We start from the raw sequence: 9,195 nt of genomic DNA, 5'->3' as shown, positions 1-9,195 counted from the left end.
CTAATACAAATTTGAACAAATTCTTTCAATTTCTCTCACCACCCCACCCATCAAATTTTTCATGTAGCTGCCCCACCCTCTTCTGCAGCAGTGACATCGTATCAAGAACCTGCTATGGCCTCAGGCATGAAAAAACTCTCCCACAGTAATGTCAGGTAAGAAGCAGGCTACCTCACACTCTACACAAGCCCAAACAATATATAACCCACAAAAAGTGACACCATATCAATGGATTTCCTGAAGCCAGAAAGTCTGATGGAACTTTCTCATACAGAATTTAAAAGAACAATGATTAAGTGTCTCATGCTCAGTTGGTACAGACGCCTAAGCAGAGGGAAGATTTCAAGATACTAAAGAGCTGAATAGAAGACTTCAAAAGGTAGTGTGGGAAGACAAAGTAAAGTATTAAAATGAAATGTGCAAGGAGCTGGAGTCATACAGTCGAAAGTACCAAACTCCCTCAGCATTTCTTAAGCTCAAGGAACTAAAGAACAAATTCAAACCTTGAGTTACAATATTTAAGGATGCTTTGGGAAGAATTAAATTATCCAGGAAGTAGTAAAAGAAGATGGGAAGAGTATACAATTATTTTACTAAAAGGAATTGGCAGACAGAGAAGAATTTTACGAAACAACATATGAGCAAGAGCCTATGCTGTTAAAGGAAGAAGTTCAAGGTGCTCTGAAAGAATTGGCAGAAAATAAGGCCGGAAAATTGATGCTATACCAATTGACATATTTCAACTAACAGATGATACCCTAGATGTGCTCACCAAGTTGTGTCAAGAAATCTGGAGGACAACTACTTGGCCAAGTGATTGGAAAAGATCTATATTTGTTCCCATTCCAAAGGAAGGTGACCCAACAGAGTGTAGAAATTATTGAACAATATCAATATCACATGCAAGCAAAATTCTGTTGAAGATTATCCAAAAATGACTGGACCAGCACATCAACAGAGAACTGCCAGAAGTCCAGGCTAGGTTTAGAAGGGATTGTGGTACTAGGAATATTGTAGCTAATGTTAGATGGATCTTGGTGAAAGCAGGGAGTACCAGAGGAATGTATATCTGTGTTTCATTGATTATGCAAAGGCTTTTGACTGTGTGGATCACAACAAATTGTGGCTAACTCTAAGAGGAATGGGAATCCCAGAATACTTGATCGTGCTAACATGAAACCTATATATTTGGACCAGGAGGCAATCGTCAGAACAGAGCTAGGAAACACTGCATGGTTCAAAATTGGGAAGGGTGTACACCAGAGATGTGTCCTGTCTCCATACCTTTTCAATCCATATGCATTTTCAATCCATATGCAGAACAGATTATCCAGGACACTGGGCTGTATGAGGAGAAATGTGACATCAGGATTGGAGGAAGAGTCATCAACAATATGCATTATGCAGATGACACAACCCTGCTTGCTGAAACTGAGGAAGACCTGAAGCACTTTTTGCAGAAAGTCAAGGAATATGCATTGAGGTTCAATATCAAGAAAGCAAAGATTCTCACCACTGTGCCAATTGGTAGCATCATGATGGATGGTGAATAGATTGAGACTGTTAACATCTTTCATTTACTTGGCTCCACAGTCAAAACTCTTGGCACCAGCAACCAGGAAATCAAAAGATGCATTGTGATGGGGAAAGTCTGTTGTTACAGACCTCTCCAAAGTACTGAAGAGCAATGATGTCACTCTGAAGACTAAGGTTTGCCTGACCTTTGCAATCCATGGTATTTGCAATCACTTGCTATGTGTCAGATAGCTGGACAATACCAGGGAGGATAGAAGGAGAATTGATGCCTTTGAGCTGTGGTGCTGGAGAAGAGTATTGACTATACCATGGACCACTAAGAAAATGAACAAGTTAGTTCTAGAGAGGGTTAAACCAGGCTGCTCCTTGGAGGCAAGGATTCTCAAGCTTTGTCTGACATACTTTAGACATGTTGCAAGGAGGGACCAATCCTTGGAGAGGAACATCATGCTTGGTAGGGTGGAAGGACACTACAGGAGAAGACGACCCTCTATGAGGTAGATTGATTCAGTGACTGGGGCAATCGAGGTAGGTGTGTTGGAGACAGTGAGATTGGCACAGTATAGAGTAGGGTTTATGGTTGTTGTAGATAGGGTCACTCTGGGTTGCAGGTGACTTGATGGAACATAGCAACAACAATAATGCATGAGAATGATTGTATGAAAAACAATATGAATGAAGAATAGTGTGAAGTACAGTGTATATGAACTTTCTAAGCAAATAGAAAAAAGTATTGTAATGAAATGTGCAAAGAGCTAGAGTCAGAAAATCAAAATGGTTGAATACAGCATTTCTTAAGCTGAAGGAAGAAAACAAATTCAAGCCTCGAGTTGCAATACTTAAAGATTCTGTGGACAGAATAATGAATGATCCAGTAAACATCAAAAGAAGATGGAAGGAGTGCACAAAGTCACTGTACCAAAAAGAACTGACAGAAGTATTTCATGAAACAACTCATGTTCACGAAGCAGTGGTGATGAAGGAGGAAGGTTAAGCTGTTCGGAAGGAGTGGTAAAGCACAAGCTTTCAGTAATTGCTGGAATACCAATTGACATAATTCTTTTCTTTTGGGGGCGAAGTTTTGTTTTTGGGGTTCTTTTTAAAATTTTTATTTTATTTTATTATTTTTGTGTGAGTGTACCGTCAAATCAGATCTGACAGGTACAGGAGGAGATTGTCCCTCCTTCCCCGGCAGAGCATCTGGTGGATTCGAACCGTGTGCCCCTGGGATTGTAGTTGCAGCTCTTTGCCACTAGGCTACCAGAGCTCCCCTGGGGGGGGGGAAGTTTTTTAAAATATATTTTAAACCAATGCAGTATATTAATCTTACAAATGTAACATCTTATCAGCTGATAAAGCTTTTGGAAAAACCACTCATCCTACTTCGGCTTTATTGCACAGTTATCTGTTAAGAAAATATCACTTTTTAAATTAGAAAACATAAAAATGCTTTCACTATAGAAGAGAATCTGATTTTAAAAACCGTATTCTATGAGAACATCTGCTAAAAAAATAACACACTTTCACAGGATACCAAGACGGATAGATGCTTTGACAAACCTGGCACACAGCATTGTTAAAGACCAGGGTGTGGTACTGAAGCCAAAGCTTCAGAACGCTTCATTAGAAATCTTGGGAGGGGGGGAGAAATCTAGAGGCCACACAAGGCAGTTTGTTAGACTTGAAAGGGTTGAGGCATTTCTCAGCTGAGCATTCTGAATTTCTCTTAACAAAAACCATGCTCTCAACAGCCATTTGTAGGCTTCCTTCCATCTGTGCATTCTCTCACAATTGTTTAGAACTAGTAATGATCTCTTCCATTTATTTATGCTGATGTTATGTGCCGTAGAGTCGCTTGCGACTCATAGAGACCATATGTACAAGAGCCCTAAATGCCTTTCTATCCTGTGCCAACCTTGTCATCTCAAACACACTCATACCCACCACCCCAATCACAGAATCAATCCATCTCATCAAGGGCCTTCCTCTCCACTCTCCCAAACATGATGTTCCTCTCCGAGGACTAGTCCCTCCTTGCATCATGCCCAAAGTATGTCAGATGAAGCTTCACAATCCTTGACTCCAAGGAGCATTCTGGCTTCACCCTCTCCAGAAAAACTTGTTTGTTCTCCTATCAGTCCATGGTATATTCAACACTCTTCTCCAGCACCACAGCTCAAAGGCATCAATTCTCTATCATCCCTATTCATTGTCCAACTCTCCGATGCATAGCACATAATTGCAAAGACTGTAGCCTGGATCAGGTGCACCTTAATCTCCAGACTTATGTCGTTGCTCTTCAGTACTCTTGAGAGGTCCTTCACAGCTGACTTTCCCAATGCAATTTGTCTCTTGATTTCCTGGCTGCTGTTGTTGAGCTTCAATCCATATTAAAGGCTGCAGTCCTTGTCCTGCAGCAAGCGCTTTAGGTCCCCCTCAGTTTCAGCAAGCAGGGTTGTGTCATCTGCATAATGCAGGTTGTTGATGACTCTTCCACCAATCCTGATGCCACATTCCTCCTCGTACAGCCCAGTGTCTCAGATGATCTGTTCTGCATACAGATTGAAAAGGACCCCCTTGTTGATTTTGAACCATGTAGTGTCTCCTTGTTCTGTTCTGACGACTGCCTCTTGATCCAAGTTTAGGTTTCACACTAGCACTATCAAATGTTCTGGGATTCCCATTGCTCTCAGAGTCAGCCATACATAGCTTGTTATGATCCACACAGTCAAAAGCCTTTGTATAATCAATGAAGCACAGATAGACAGTCCTCTGGTATTCTCTGCTTTCTGCCAAGATCCATCTAACATTAGCTATAATATCCCTAGTACCAAGACCTCTTATAAATCAAGTCTGCACCTCTAGCAGTTCTCTGTTGACAAATTGCTCCAAACATCTTTGGATAATTTTCAGCAGAACCTTGCTTGTATATGATATTAATGATATTGTTTGATAATTTCCACACTCTGTTGGGTCAGCTTTCTTTGGAATGGGAAAAAACACTGATTTCTTCCAGTCAGTTGGCCAGATTTCTTGACACAACTTAGTGAGCACATCCAGGGCAGCGTCTATTTGTTGAAATAAGTCAATTGGTATGCTGTCAACTCCTGGGAACTTGTTTTTTGCCAATTCCTTCAGAGCAACTTGAACTTCCTCTTTTATCACCATAGGCTCTTGCTCATATGTTATTTCATTAAATTCTTCTGTGTCAGCCAATTCCTTCTGATGCAGTGTACTCCTTCCATCTTCTTTTGATACTTCCTGGATCATTTAACATTCTACCCCAAAGTATCCTTAAGTATTGCCACCCGTGGCTTGAGTTTGTTTTTCAACTCCTTCAGCTTAAGAAACGCTGAGCGAGTTCAGCCCTTTTCATTTTCTGCTCCAGCTCTCTGCACATATTCATTATAGTATCTTGCTTTGTCGTCCTGGGCTGCCTTTTGAAATTTTCTTTTCAGCTCTTTGATTTCTTGATTTCTTCCTTTAGCTTTGGTCTCTCAGTGCTCTAATGCAATACTCAGAGTCTCATCTGATATCCATCTTGGTCTTTTCTTCTTCTTCAGCCTTTGTAATGATCTTTTGCATTCTTCATGGATGATTTTCTTGATATCCTTCCAGAGCTCATTTGGTCTATGCTCATTGATGCTCCAAGGCCTCAAACCTGTTCCTGAAATGGTTTTGAAATTCATGCTGATATAAAACATTAAGTTTAAAAAGAAAAGTATACATAAAAAAACATTAAGTTTAAAAAAAAAACATTACGTTTCATTCACCTTTAAAAGCTAATCCTTTATAAAAATCCAGTTCTAAATTTGTGTCATAAAAATTAGTGTCTGAGGCCAGTAAGATGACCTTCATGTATGCTTCCTGTGAACTGCTGTTTCAGAGTTGAGATGGCAGATGTGTTTTTCTCCGTAGTGTCATCAGGAATGAAATTAATGCCTTGAGCTGGAATCCCAAGGCAGTGTAAGAAAAGACCTATGAGGGCTTTTGGTGGGAAGACCCTGGGCCCATCTTATCAGTGTGGGTGTTAAAATACTGACAACCAACATGAGGGACAGTTACTTTATCTCAGGCAATGAATAAAATTGAGAGATGCAACAGTAAAAAATGTGCACATATATTATGGGGCTGGGGGTAAGGATGTAGCACTGAAAGGGCAAAAATCTTTAACAGACAGATACTGACCAGAATTCATGGCTACAGATGACAAGTAGCTTCTCTAGTAAAGCATGTTGGGTTTAATCTCAAGCTTTATAGCAAGTCAATTATAGGCCTTTATGAACCTGGAAATTCTCTTTTGAAACTTAGGTCCCGCATAAGTAGAGTCAAATGTGACATACCACATTTGTGTAGAGAAAGTATTAAAACAGTGGCTATGTGCACACACGTTTGCTTTAGGTAGACAGAATTATCAAAAAAATCGGATGCTTACAAAAAGGTTTGCATTATTTAGGATCTCCACCTTAAGAATAAGCAGTTGCTTTTTAGAACAGCAACTTTTAGAACTGCTCAAAGCACCTACTCTGAGTGTTTAAAAAAATATATATGTATGTATATATACACATATATGTGTACACACACACACACATATATATAAAGTCTATGAGACCTCAAACATCACACACTTCACCTTTTAGGTTTTTTTTTATTTTAATTATGCAGCCTTACCCTTAAAAATCCTTCAGAAAGTAATACACTCTCAAACCCCATTAAGAAAAAGACGAAGAAGAAAGGAAACATGCGCGGTCTGAAGGTTTTTCTGGATTTCCCCAAATCATGGTACTGTGTCCAATTTCCTCAGAGACAGAATTTGAGGAAATCCCTGATGGTCTATTATTGGATATTCAACTAATAGGCATGCCATAGAAACTTTACATTAATAGCAGTAAACAAATTAAAGTCTACTCAATTTAAATATGTAGCTGCAAATATAAAAAGGTTAGGTTATTTTTTGTTTTGGTTTTCAAAAGTGCTACTTATTGCATTTACTTCAATAAGTATGTCCAATTCTTTGTAAAACTAAACCATTTCTGCTTTAAGCAAACTGCTTGAAGCATTTCTAAGCAGCTGAGGGGTAAAGGAATTCACTTGTAGTTTAATCCAGCTTCCTTAATTTTACTGAAGAACTTCTCCAGGATATTGATACATTTGTAGTATTCCCTTTCCTGTGGGTTGCACTCTGCAGTTGGTAAACACTAACTGTAAGTCTGCCATGAATAATTTCTTAGACACACATAGTACCTATTTTTGAGGTTTTCAAATCCATCCCAGAGCTTCAATTCTCTTCACAGCGTCCATGAAAGGCCAAGCACTTTGGTGGCTCTTCACCAGCTGGAGGACGCTCTTGAGTGTGCTGTAAACCTGGTCAGCGTCTTTGGGATTTCCACTTCTCTCTTTTCTACTTGGTTTCCAGCCTGTCTTTCTAATGCCAAGAATGCTCTCGATGGGAATCTGCCAGACTCTGTCTTTGAAACAAGAAAGTCCCAGGTACACCTTTCAAACCTGGGCTTGCTTTCTTTCCATCAGTTTTTAAATTATCTCCTGCTTTTTTATTATGACAGAAAACTCTGTGTATGGTATCTTCGGATTTAGCTCACATCCCATTAAAGGAGCTCCTTCATAATCCTTGATGTAGTCAATGTATTTGGTTTTAAGTATTTTGATTTCTTTGGAAAAACCCCGTTTCTTGAAGTACCCAATTGCATGTTCATCTACATACATGAGGAAGTTCAGGATGTTGTGTTTTGTATGGTATTCTTTCAAGTGGTTTATTATGTGTATTACATAGTCCTTGACTTGTTCATTTGAGGTCACAGCATAGAAGACAATCTCCGTGACTCCTTGCAATGGGACCATACAGAAACAGGTATCACCAATGACACGGCCATCTTTAATTAAAGCCAGGGTTTTATGTTTTGGGTCAAAGATGAGCCGCAATGTACTCCTTTGGCATTCGGGGCAGCTGGTGGGAGAAGACGTTCCGCCACATCATAGTCATCATGTTGGGTTTCTGGCTCAGGGAGTTGCTAACCATATAGAATTCAATCACTCCTCTGCATTCCTCCAGGCCTCACTGCCTCATCCCTGGCTGAGTATGCTTAACAGAAGATTGGTCTCTGGTCCCAGGATCGCTGCAGGTTCTGTGATTGTGGACATGACCTCCTTGACTAAATCCATCGGAATATCCCCTTTAATTCAAGGTTTCTTCGCTTCCTCCAAAGGATGCGAGTCATTATTTTTCCTCTTTTCTCCTGTGTTCATCTGAAGCCCAGAACCTCTGCAGGCAGGGCTGGCACTCCTTCCAGTCAGATGCTCTAGAGACTGACGGGTTTGAGTGGGCGGGAGCGTTCCAGCCATGGGAGACGGGTTGATAACTCTCTGGATTCCTAGATGGCTGCTTCTGGTAGAGGTGGAAAGAAAGTCCTGATCCCAGATGGGAGAGTTCTGACTATGAATTTCTTCCTCTAGCATGGACAGAAACTTGGGGAAGTGGGTGAGGATTAGCGTTCGTTTCTGCAGGGGCAGCTTGTCTTTCTCCTGCCGGCCCTCCTCCAGAAGCTGCTACATCATGATGATGAAGACAGAGCGAAGCAGAGTTCTCCCAAACACCTGCACGGTTTCATACGGAGGTAGACTGCCACAGAATGGTGGCACATTGCAGCCACCTTGTGTCATTCTCTTTGTATTCAGAAAGATCATCGTGAGGAGAATGCAGCCTTCGCTGAAAGGGAGCCTCCAGGTGTCAGTAGTTGATGCGATTGAGGAACATTTTTGCCATCTTTTGATGGGAGGTGACTAAATTTATACTGCACAAAGTTGTTCACACCCTGTTCAATACTAGGCTTTTAAAATAGGAGTTTCTTTTCCAAAGAACCTTCCACCACAGGTTTTCCTCTTTGTAAAATAGCCTTTCCTCAAGAGCTTGAATGAAAAGGTAGGAATAAACTTGTTTGGTATCCGCGTCTTCTTCCTTGTGCACACAGGTGAAGAGATAATCCACATACAGCACGATTCGCAGGAACCTGTTCATTTCTTCCTCGGACACATTCTCCAGGTGGGAAATATGAGCAGCTAGGGCGTGGCTACAACTACGGCAGGACTCGGTAAGGCAGACAATGATCTGCTGCAGGTCAGCCCAAGGTGGAAGTCGGCGAGGGGTTGGGGTTTTTCCAGCCATTACATTTAAAAGACTCTTCCCGCCTTGCACACTGCCGAGTACTCTCCAGTTTCTTGGTCCACAGAGCAGAGCGCAGCTGCGCCTTCTCTCACAGCGATCTGGGCAGAGCCGCCCCCACCTGGGCCCTCTGCCCTGCCCGCCGCCTCCAACGCCATGGCAGGTCTGCTGCCCGCTCCCCCAGAGCCTGGGGAGCGGCGCGGGGAGGCAGGTGGTGGCATGGGTGGCCGCTGGGCGGGGCCGGGTCCTGGCCCCGCCGGCCTCAGACATGACAGGCAAGGCGGCACAGCGGCTGCCAGGATCTCCCTAATGGGCTGACCCAGTTGACATATTACAAGGAACAGATGCAGCCCTGGAAGTGCTCATCAAGCTTGTGCCAAGAAATCTGGAGAATGTTGTTTCTCATGGGTGGAGTTGAAGGAAGACTGTTGTTGTTGTTGTTGTTAAGTGCCGTTGAGTCGCAGGCGACTCATAGCGACCCT

The 9,195-nt window shown here is 41.9% G+C and overlaps 1 pseudogene; it reads right to left on the bottom strand.

Annotated features, from left to right (window-relative positions):
- Positions 1–6,623: 6,623 nt before the first annotated feature.
- LOC102858077 lies at positions 6,624–8,934 on the bottom strand (annotated as a pseudogene).
- Between the last annotated feature and the right edge of the window lie 261 nt (positions 8,935–9,195).

The sequence above is a fragment of the Elephantulus edwardii genome, unplaced genomic scaffold, assembly GCF_000299155.1.
Source record: "Elephantulus edwardii isolate Elephantulus edwardi_28Jun2011 unplaced genomic scaffold, EleEdw1.0 scaffold00443, whole genome shotgun sequence".
NCBI classification, from domain to species: Eukaryota; Metazoa; Chordata; class Mammalia; order Macroscelidea; family Macroscelididae; genus Elephantulus; species Elephantulus edwardii.
This window is presented reverse-complemented; position numbering and strand designations above follow the sequence as displayed.